The sequence below is a fragment of the Capsicum annuum genome, chromosome 1, assembly GCF_002878395.1.
Source record: "Capsicum annuum cultivar UCD-10X-F1 chromosome 1, UCD10Xv1.1, whole genome shotgun sequence".
NCBI lineage: Eukaryota > Viridiplantae > Streptophyta > Magnoliopsida > Solanales > Solanaceae > Capsicum > Capsicum annuum.
In genome coordinates, this window is record NC_061111.1 from 66,462,230 (window position 1) to 66,471,679 (window position 9,450).

Below are 9,450 nucleotides of genomic sequence, written 5' to 3' on the forward strand. Positions count from 1 at the left end.
TTAGTTGAGCCACACGTTTCTTTATATGAAAATACAAAAACAATTTCCTTTGGTAGTCGTAAGTTTTATTTTTCATAGTAGATTCAAGCTGAGAAATTTAAAAAGATTTTCGTCTTCTTTTGAAAATTTATTATTTTCTTCTTCACTAAAGTTTCAACAAAAAAAGAGAGTGTTTGGTTATCTTGTGTCAAAACTTCATGACTTACACACACTTGATTCTTGTCTTTCGGGATGGATACCCAGGCAACCCTATGGAGTTCTGTGATTTTTCTTTAAAAAAAGGAGAAAAAAGAATTTTGATAAAACTTGAACTCTAATGCATCTGTTATTTCTATTATTCAATTAGTTTAAGGTGGTTAATTTGTGGTGTTCTGACTAATCATCCATATTACATCAAGTCTAAAAAAAAGTTAATTATGACCAACAAGTATATCAAAGTTATTATCACTGATCAGACCAAGAGTCCGAAGAATGAGAATTTAGGATTTAGTGAAGAGATTTTGAAACTAAGACAACAATTGGTAGAAATGCACCAGGCTCGAGCTTGGGTTACCTCCTCCTTCATTTTTCGTTGATAATTCTGAAAAACCTTTTAGCTTACCTCTAGTGTCACATGCATAATTTTCATTTTTGTTGACACGCTACATCAAGCACTAGGATTTACTTCGTAACAAAACTATTTCAACACTTCTAATATTCATTTCCTAACTCCTCAATACAAAACTACCACATACCCGACTCTACCTACTGTCTCTGATTTTTGGCTCCACCCCACCCGAAGCTCTTAGTTTTGATGTTCATCCAATAGTTGTGCTTCCTTTATCTTCTAGTAAGCTTGTATGTTTTTGATGATTAACATGCTCCCAATTTCATGTTTAAGTTCATTGATTCTTTTGCCTACACTCAACCATTCGAATTTTCTTTTGCTACTGAGAAATCGTCATGACAGAAGAACATGAAGAAATGGCCAGAAAGGTAAAGTGTTTAAAACATACTATGGAAAACTTGTAGGGACTTAGGGATTACAAAAGTGTCTCATATAAGGACTTGTGGATGTTTTCAAGTGTTATCCTTCCTCTTGACTTTAAGATATCAAAGTTTGAGAAGTATGATGGATATGACGTTCCCGTAATACATTTGAGACATTATTGCAATCATTGAGGGGTGGGGAGCTGGAGGGAAAAAATTGCTTATGACTTATTTCGAGGAAAGTCTAGCAGGTTTAGCTTGTGAATGATTTGTTGATGAAAACATTGTTAAGTGGAATGGTTGGGATAATATGGCTACTTAATTTATGCAACTATTTTAATACAATATTGATTTTGTCCCCGATAAGAGGTCCTTAACCAACATGAAAAAGGTGTGTGTCGAATGTTTTAGAGAATACATCATTAGATTGCATGAACAAGATGCTAAAGTGAAACCACTAAATAAAAGAAAGCAAGGTGGCAAAGATGTTTATCCAAACGCATGATGAAACAAATTTTCAATACCTGTTGTCTGCATTAGGCAAGCCATTCATTAAGGTCCTCAAAATGGAGGAGATGATAGAGTATGCTATTAAGATTGATCGCATTTTAAGTTTTACATCATTGAAAGAAATTATTCAAGCAATTCAAAATGGTTTAGGATTTTTTTGGAGGAAAGAAGAAGAAAGAAGATGTAACTACTATTATACCTTGACCACGATGAAATTCAGGAGGTCCGACTTACCAATATCGTCAACCTCAATCTTGAGCTTATACACAAGATTCACCCGCAATAATGTTTCATTCTCCAAAATTTAAAATATTCCATTTACCCTACTCAATATTTCCTATAGGGTGCACAAAAATATGTCTAATTCATCTTCTTATCCATAATGGCACACCCCAACCCCTCAAAATCATCCTCCAACTCAACAAACATATCAAAGTTCTTCTAAACCCAATTTTTGATCCAAACCAGACTATGAAAGAAACGAGAAGTCAAAGGATAGTTTCACACTAATTACAAAATCCTATACCAGTTTGTTTTAGAAATAAGATAGTGGGGCATGATCACTCCTCTCCTTGGGTATACTCCTGACCCATATTCAAGAAATTTCAATCCTAATATATGATGTGCATATCATTCTGATGTTCAGGATCACAGTACTGAAAATTATCATGCTTTGAAAAGTGAAGTAGGAAAAATAATTCAAAAAAAATGAATTATGGTGCAGGACATTAATACTACAAATGTTGCACTGAATCTTTCACCAGTACATGAGAATAGATAATTTGTGGTAAGTGCTGAGTTAGTCATGGGGACTCATAACTTATTTGTTTAGGAAAATATATTTAATAATGGTGACAATTCTAGTCATGCTGTTGTGCAAACAAATGGCTAAGATGTCAAGCTTAGTAATCAGGAAGTCACTCCTCTTCTTACTAGAAAGGAATTTTGGTAGTTTGTTTTATTTTCCTTCTGTTATTCGAATTACTTTAGGATTGTAGTTTGAGATCTATCTTGTTTTGTTACTTATCGTTTGTGTTCAGACTCTTCTATCTTTTCTTTCAATAAAACACATTGCCCCTTATCATTTTTATTTTAATATATTTAATTTATTTATTTATTTTTATTTTCTTTACATAGTTCTTTCTATGTTGATTCTAGTGATATGACATGCATGTAAAATTTTCAGTCAGATCTTAAAATCCAACCTAATCATGAAACAATTAATCAAGAAGTTAAAGATTGAAAAAAGATCATTAAAAGGTAATAGATAAAGTGGGAGGCATTTAGTGACCAATTGAACCTTTTAGAATTATAAGAATGACTCAATCATCAATGACAAGGTGTATCTCAAGCTTCCTGAATTAGATCAATTAGAGAACAATCATCTTATATAAGAGAAGCAAAAGAAAATTAGCTCCAAAAATGCTTGAGTCACCCGTTATGAGGAATGTACAACACAACACAAATGGATCTGTAAATTTTACAAGCCCGAATAAAGTAACACACGTACACTTGATCAGTTAAGGTCAATGTGAAAAAGATGTCATAAATGATCTTTATCTTTCATTCTCATATTGCATGTTATGTTCTTGCATTATTGGGGATTGATACGATGATGACATTTTATTTTGCTTTCAAATATTGTGTCATCCTTTGTTTGCTATTTTTGAGCTTTAATTTTTTTGTATCCCTCTTTTGAAATCAAAATAGAGTCTAAAAAAATAAAAATAAAAAGGTGACAAGAAAAAAAATAGAGTCAGAAAATGTCCAAATAAAAGTGTCAAGGAAAATAGAGTCGGAAAAATTTCAAATAAAAAAAGAGTCGAAGAAAAGGCAAGAGTCAAAAAAAGAAACCAAAAAAATAAGAGAAAACAAAACGAAAAAAAGAAGAAGAAAAAGACAGAAATTAAAACCAAGCAAAAGTACTGAAGTCTAAAATATGTTTGACTTGATTCTTTCTATGACAAGATATTTAGGTAGCCCTACTCTGGAATTCGAACCAACTAAGTAACAATTAAAAATACCAAGTTTAAAAGAAATTAATGCAAGAGTTAATTTTCGTTATTTGAGTTGATTTCAAAAGCTGTAAATCTCACTTATTTTTAAGTGTCATTTGAGCTTTATGTTCTTTCTTTCTAACCCTATCCAAAAGTCACTATACAATCAAAGAAATATCTTCAGATTAATATTTGAGATGTTAAGGCTAAGCATGCAATGGATATATGAAGTTTGCATTTTGTGCACTACTTGTCTTTATCGGCATAAGAAAAGATGAGAGAAAGAAAAAATGACAGTCTTATTGGTGAAAATTCTCATAGACACCATAAGATGATTGTGAGTTGAGAGAAACAAAAATAAGAGTCTTATTGGTAAAACCCCTCACAGGCACCACAAGGCTATTGTGAGTTGAAAAAAATAAAAATAAGAGACTCGTTAACGAAAATTCTTAGAGCGTTACTAGCCGAACGAGGTTTATGAGTGCAATGGGATTGAGAAAATAAACTTGGTCTCAAGTTCAACGAGTTGAAAAATATTGATGAATATTTGAGATAAAAAAATTGAATTGTTCAATCTAAAATGCATGTCCTAATCCTTGGAGACGACTGTCTTGCTTAGATAAATTTTTCTTTATTTTGTTTTGAAAAAATAAACACCCATTGTCTTTTATTTTCTTTCTAGATTTATATTGTGTTTCTCTTGTCTGTTATCAAATTGAAAATCATTAATATTGTTCTCATTTCTTTGAGTCACATCTATGTCAAAGAAAGTAATAAAGGACTACAAAACTTGCTACCAACTTCTTCAATTGCACATAGCAAGCCAAAAGGCCAGCATATGAAGACAACATTGTCCAAAGTGAAGTAAAGTATCCAAAGAATTTTCATTAACTAATAGGTTGTGAACTCATGATAATAAAACGTTTCAATATAGTTTAGTTTGAAGACACGATAAGACAGAGGTATATTCTCTGCGTCACAGTCACTTTTGATAGCCAGAATTTGGGTCCTTGATGGAATACGTATTTGCGTCAGAGTCACTCTTAATAGCCTGAATTTGGGTTAATGGTGCAACAAGTTAATTACACACGCCAATAGTTTGAAGCTAGTTAAATGTGACAAGTACAAGAGCAATTGACTCAAAATCTAAAACCATAAATCAACCATCATGTTCTTCAATTCACAAGTTTTCTTTGTATAAAACAGGAATACGTGTTGCCTTCAAATTAAGGGCTTCAAAGACTAGATATCAAAAGATGTAATTTTTTCACTTCTGCAAATGCAAGAGGCAATATTGCTATACAGATTGTATAATCACAATCATGATAAAATTCATATTCCTTTACCCCTAAGAGACACACTTTCTAGTTAGTATCTTTCAAATTTCATTTATAGAATACACTCTTCCTAGTTTGATTTTTACTCCAAGAAGTCACACTTTCTAGTTAGAGTCGATTAACTCAATTCTTAGAAGATGCATTTTCTAGTTGAAATTTATCAATTCAATCCTTGAAATATGCACTTTCTAATACAATCCTTTAATTTAACCCCTAAGAGACGCACTCTCTGTTTTGGATCTTTTACATTTCATTTATAGGAAATGCACTTTTTAATTTGAACCTTTTCTCCTTGAAGATACACTTTCTAGTCAGAGTCCTTTAATTAACTCCTAGGAGATACACTTTCTAGTGTTGGTCATTCAGTTTTATCCTCAAGATATGCATTTATTGGTCAGAGCCTTGATTCTCCTTTGGATTGTGTATTTTTCAAGTAGTTATGAGTTGGTTTGACACTCACCAAAATTTTATGATAATAAACTGGGGAAACAATTTATTCCGGTTATTTGGGACTTTAATTTTTTGTTCAGGATCCTTTTGAAAAATGGTACTTCACTTTTTGTTCATAATAGTCCTGAAAAATGAGACTTTACTTTCAGTTCAAGATCCTCTTAGAAAGTGGGACTTTACTTTCTAATCAGGATCCTCCTGAAAAATGAGACTTAATTGTTTGTTCAAGACCCTTCTAAAAAATGAAACTTTATTTTTTATTCAAAGCCCTACTGAAAAATGAGACTTTTCCTAACAAATAAGACTTTATTTTCTGTTCAGAACCCTCCTGAAAAATGCACTTTATTTTCTGTTTCGGATCCTCTTGAAAAATGAAACTTTACTTTCTATTCAGGATCCTCATGGTAAATGAGACTTTATTTTCTATTCAGGATCCTTCTAAAAAATAAAATTTTATTTTTCTATTCATGATCCTCCTAGAAGATGGGACTTTACTTTCTGTTTAGGATTCTCATGCGAAATGAGACTTTACTTTTTGTTTAGAACCCTCCTAAATTACTGAAACTTTATTTTCTGTTCAGAACCCTCCTAAAAAAAGGGAGACTTTACTTTCTGTTCAGAACCCTTCTAGAAATGTGATTTTAATTTTCTGTTTGGGACCCTCCTAGAAATGGGATTAACATGACCCTCATGAAGAATAGACTTAGCAGGACCCTTCTGGAAAGTAAGACTTTAATTTTCTGTTCGAGACCCTTCTAGAAATGGGATTATCAATTGAGACTCTTATAGAAATGAGATTTTCAGAACTCTCTTAGAAATAGGATCAGCAGGGCCCTCCTAAAAAGTGGGATTAGCAGGACACTTCTGGAGAATGACGGCTATTCAGAACCCTCCTATAAATAGAATTATTGATCGAAACACTTACATAAATAAAAATATTGGGACCCTCCTAGAAATGGGATTAGCAGGACCCTCCTGAAGAATGAGATTAGCAGGAACCTCTTGAACAATGAGACTTTATTTTCTATTCAGGACCCTCCTGGAAAATGAGATCTTTCTTTAGCATAATCCCTTTAAGATAAATTTTGTTCTAGTTCACTATTAGATTTTGATTTTAGGAATTCGCCTAGAAAATAGGGTGAACACTGTCATTTTAAGTCCAGAAGCTTGCTTGACGAACATTGTTGAACATAGGGATAATAAGCAGTGTTTGATTAAGAGTATGAGTAGCCATGAATCAGTTACATAATTGAGCAGTAACTATACTAATTTAGTTCTTGTAGGATTATAAGTCTAAGCATATGTATAGCTAGAATTAAACTCTCATCATACTTGTATTACTTGTACTAGCCTTCTAGCTCTCTCCTATAAATATGAGCATATGTAATCTCGATTATTTATCAATAAAATAATCAATTTTCTTCCAATTTTTTTTTGAGTTTTTCATATGGTATCAGAGAAATAGAACATCTCTTGTTGCGGAAAAGTGTTGAGAACTTAAAACTATTTCTTTCCCTTTAAAAAATAGATGCAATGGCCCCTTCAATCAAAACTCTCTCTACTTTCTCACTTTACCATCTCATTGCCTCATGTACCATCAAGCTTAAGCTAACTAACTATCTGATATGGAGGACACAAATGAAGCAGCTGATTCAGGTTTTAAAACCAACCTATCTTATAAATAAGGAAATAACTACATCACCATCTACTAAACCTACCACAAAGGCTACTGAAACTAGTACTAGAAGGATGTTGAAGATAGTAGCAGTAAAGATAATTGGGAGAAGAAGGTTGTCTTACTCAGAAGTTGGATCTCAGGCACACTGTCTGAGGAGAGCATGTACTTGATAATAGGATGCTCAACTGCTAAGAAAATATGGGAGTGTTTGGAAGAGGCCTACCTTCAAGCTACAAAGGACAAGGAGTTCCAACTTAAACAATAACTACAAAAATGTTAAGTTGGGAAGCAAGAAGATGGATGAATATATCAAAGAGTTCAAAGGTATTTGTGATGGATTTGTAGCCATACACAAGCCTGTTGATGAGGATAGCAAAGTTATCTACTTTGCTAGAGGCTTGGGTCTTAAATACAAGACATTAAGGACTGTCATGTTAGGTAGGGTACCCTATCCTACTCTAAGTTTGTTTGTCAATGATCTCAGGGGAAATGACATGAGAGAGGATGATGAAGAAGTTCCACAACAATAACAAAATTTTAATATAACATTCTCTGCTCAAAGGGGCAAGGGAAGAGAAAATTTCTATCGAGGTCGAGGTAACAATAACTTCAAATCCAAGGGAAGAGGTTTTAGACTTGATGGACAAGGAAACAGTTTTGGACAAGGAAACATTAATCAGAGTAATCAAAATACTCAAAGTAGAAATAAAAACAAAGGTAAAGACACCTTCGAGGTATATCAAATTTGTGGTAGGCACAACCACACTGCTCTAAAGTGTTTATGCAGGTGGGATTATTCATATCAGGCTGCAAATGAATTACCATAAGCACTAACTATTGTGAATCTACATAATACTTCAGCAGAGGATGACAATATGTATGTGGACTCGAGAGCCAACAATCATATGACAAATAACTCAGGTAATCTAACTGACCATAAAGACTATAATGGATCTGATAAGATCATTATTAGAAAAGGATCAAAGTTAGATATTACTCATATTGGAGTACAACTAAATCAGGTTTGAAATTAAAGAAAGTTCTTTTTGTTCCAACGATTACTAAGAATCTATTTTTCGTTCATAAGATTGCAAAGGATAACTCATGTACTCTTGAATTTGATGAATTTGACTTTGTTGTAATAGGACAATAAGAAAAGGACACTACTAGCCAAGATATCTAGGAAAGATGGACTTTATGCATCGGAGGATAACAATCTTTATGTCTTAACTGCATCACAAGACTGGAAGAGCTCAAACAACATATGGCATGCTAGATTAGGATATTCTAGTTTAAAGTTGTTGAAAATTTTGAGTAGAAATAGTTGCATTGATGTTAGTAGTTGGAATAAAGTGCCTACTGTTTGTTCTAGTTGTCAATTGGGAAAAGGATGTAAATTGCCATTTTCCTTGAGAAATAAAATTGAAAAAAAACCGTTGTTGAAAATATATTATGATCTTTGGGAACCTGCTCCTGTTGACTCTTTTCAACAAATGAGGTATTATGTCGTGTTTTTAGATGATAACACATGGTTTACACGGATCTATCCATTGAAAAAGAAATCAAAATTCTTTGAAGTATTTTTGAAATTTCATAAAATAGTGAAAAAACAATTCTCAAAAACTATTAAAATATTTTAGTGTGATGGAGATGGTGAATTTATCAACATAAACTTTATCAAGCACTTGGATGACTGTGGAATTATTACGAAACTTTCATGTCCTAATACACCGGAAAAAAATGGCATCACTGGAAGAAAACACAGAGATATAGTTGAGACTGGTTTGACTTTGTTGTTTCATGGCAAACTACCATTGTTTCTATGGGTAAAAGCTTTGTTAACTATTGTATTTATCATAAACAGGCTTCCCTCCATAGTGTTAAAAATGAAAACTCCTTTTGTTAAGTTGTATGGTGCACAACCTGACTATAATAATCTCAAAGTGTTTGGATATAAGTGTTTTCCCTATTTGAAAGGTATCACAAAGTTCAGTCCCAAAACTTATCACTGTGTGTTTATTGGATAGAGTAATCTACATAAGGGCTATAAATATTATCACTCTCCAATAAGAAGAGTGTATGTGTTTAGACATGTGGTGTTTGATGAAGGTACATTGCCTTATGTACGTTCAGATCAATCTTAGGAACAAATTGATATACCTACTCACCTAGCTACTTTTGTTGAATTTTTCTCCAAGTTGCAAGTTCCAAACATTTTTATCTCAACTTCAGGGGAAGTTTTGTCTAGCAGTTCTCATAATGTTAAAAAGGGAAATAGTAGCAATGCATCTGGAGATGAAGCAGTTTATGTGCTTTTCGACCTAGATAATAAGAAGACCAGTAATGAAGAAATCTAAAAAGTTGTTTCCGATCCTCATTCCCTAGTACATGATTCAACAGCCACTAAAAGATAATTGCAAGAGGATGTCATTAGTATTCAATTAAATGATGAGTACAATGAATCAACAAGTCCAAAAACCAACACAATCCAGTTCACCATAATTTAATG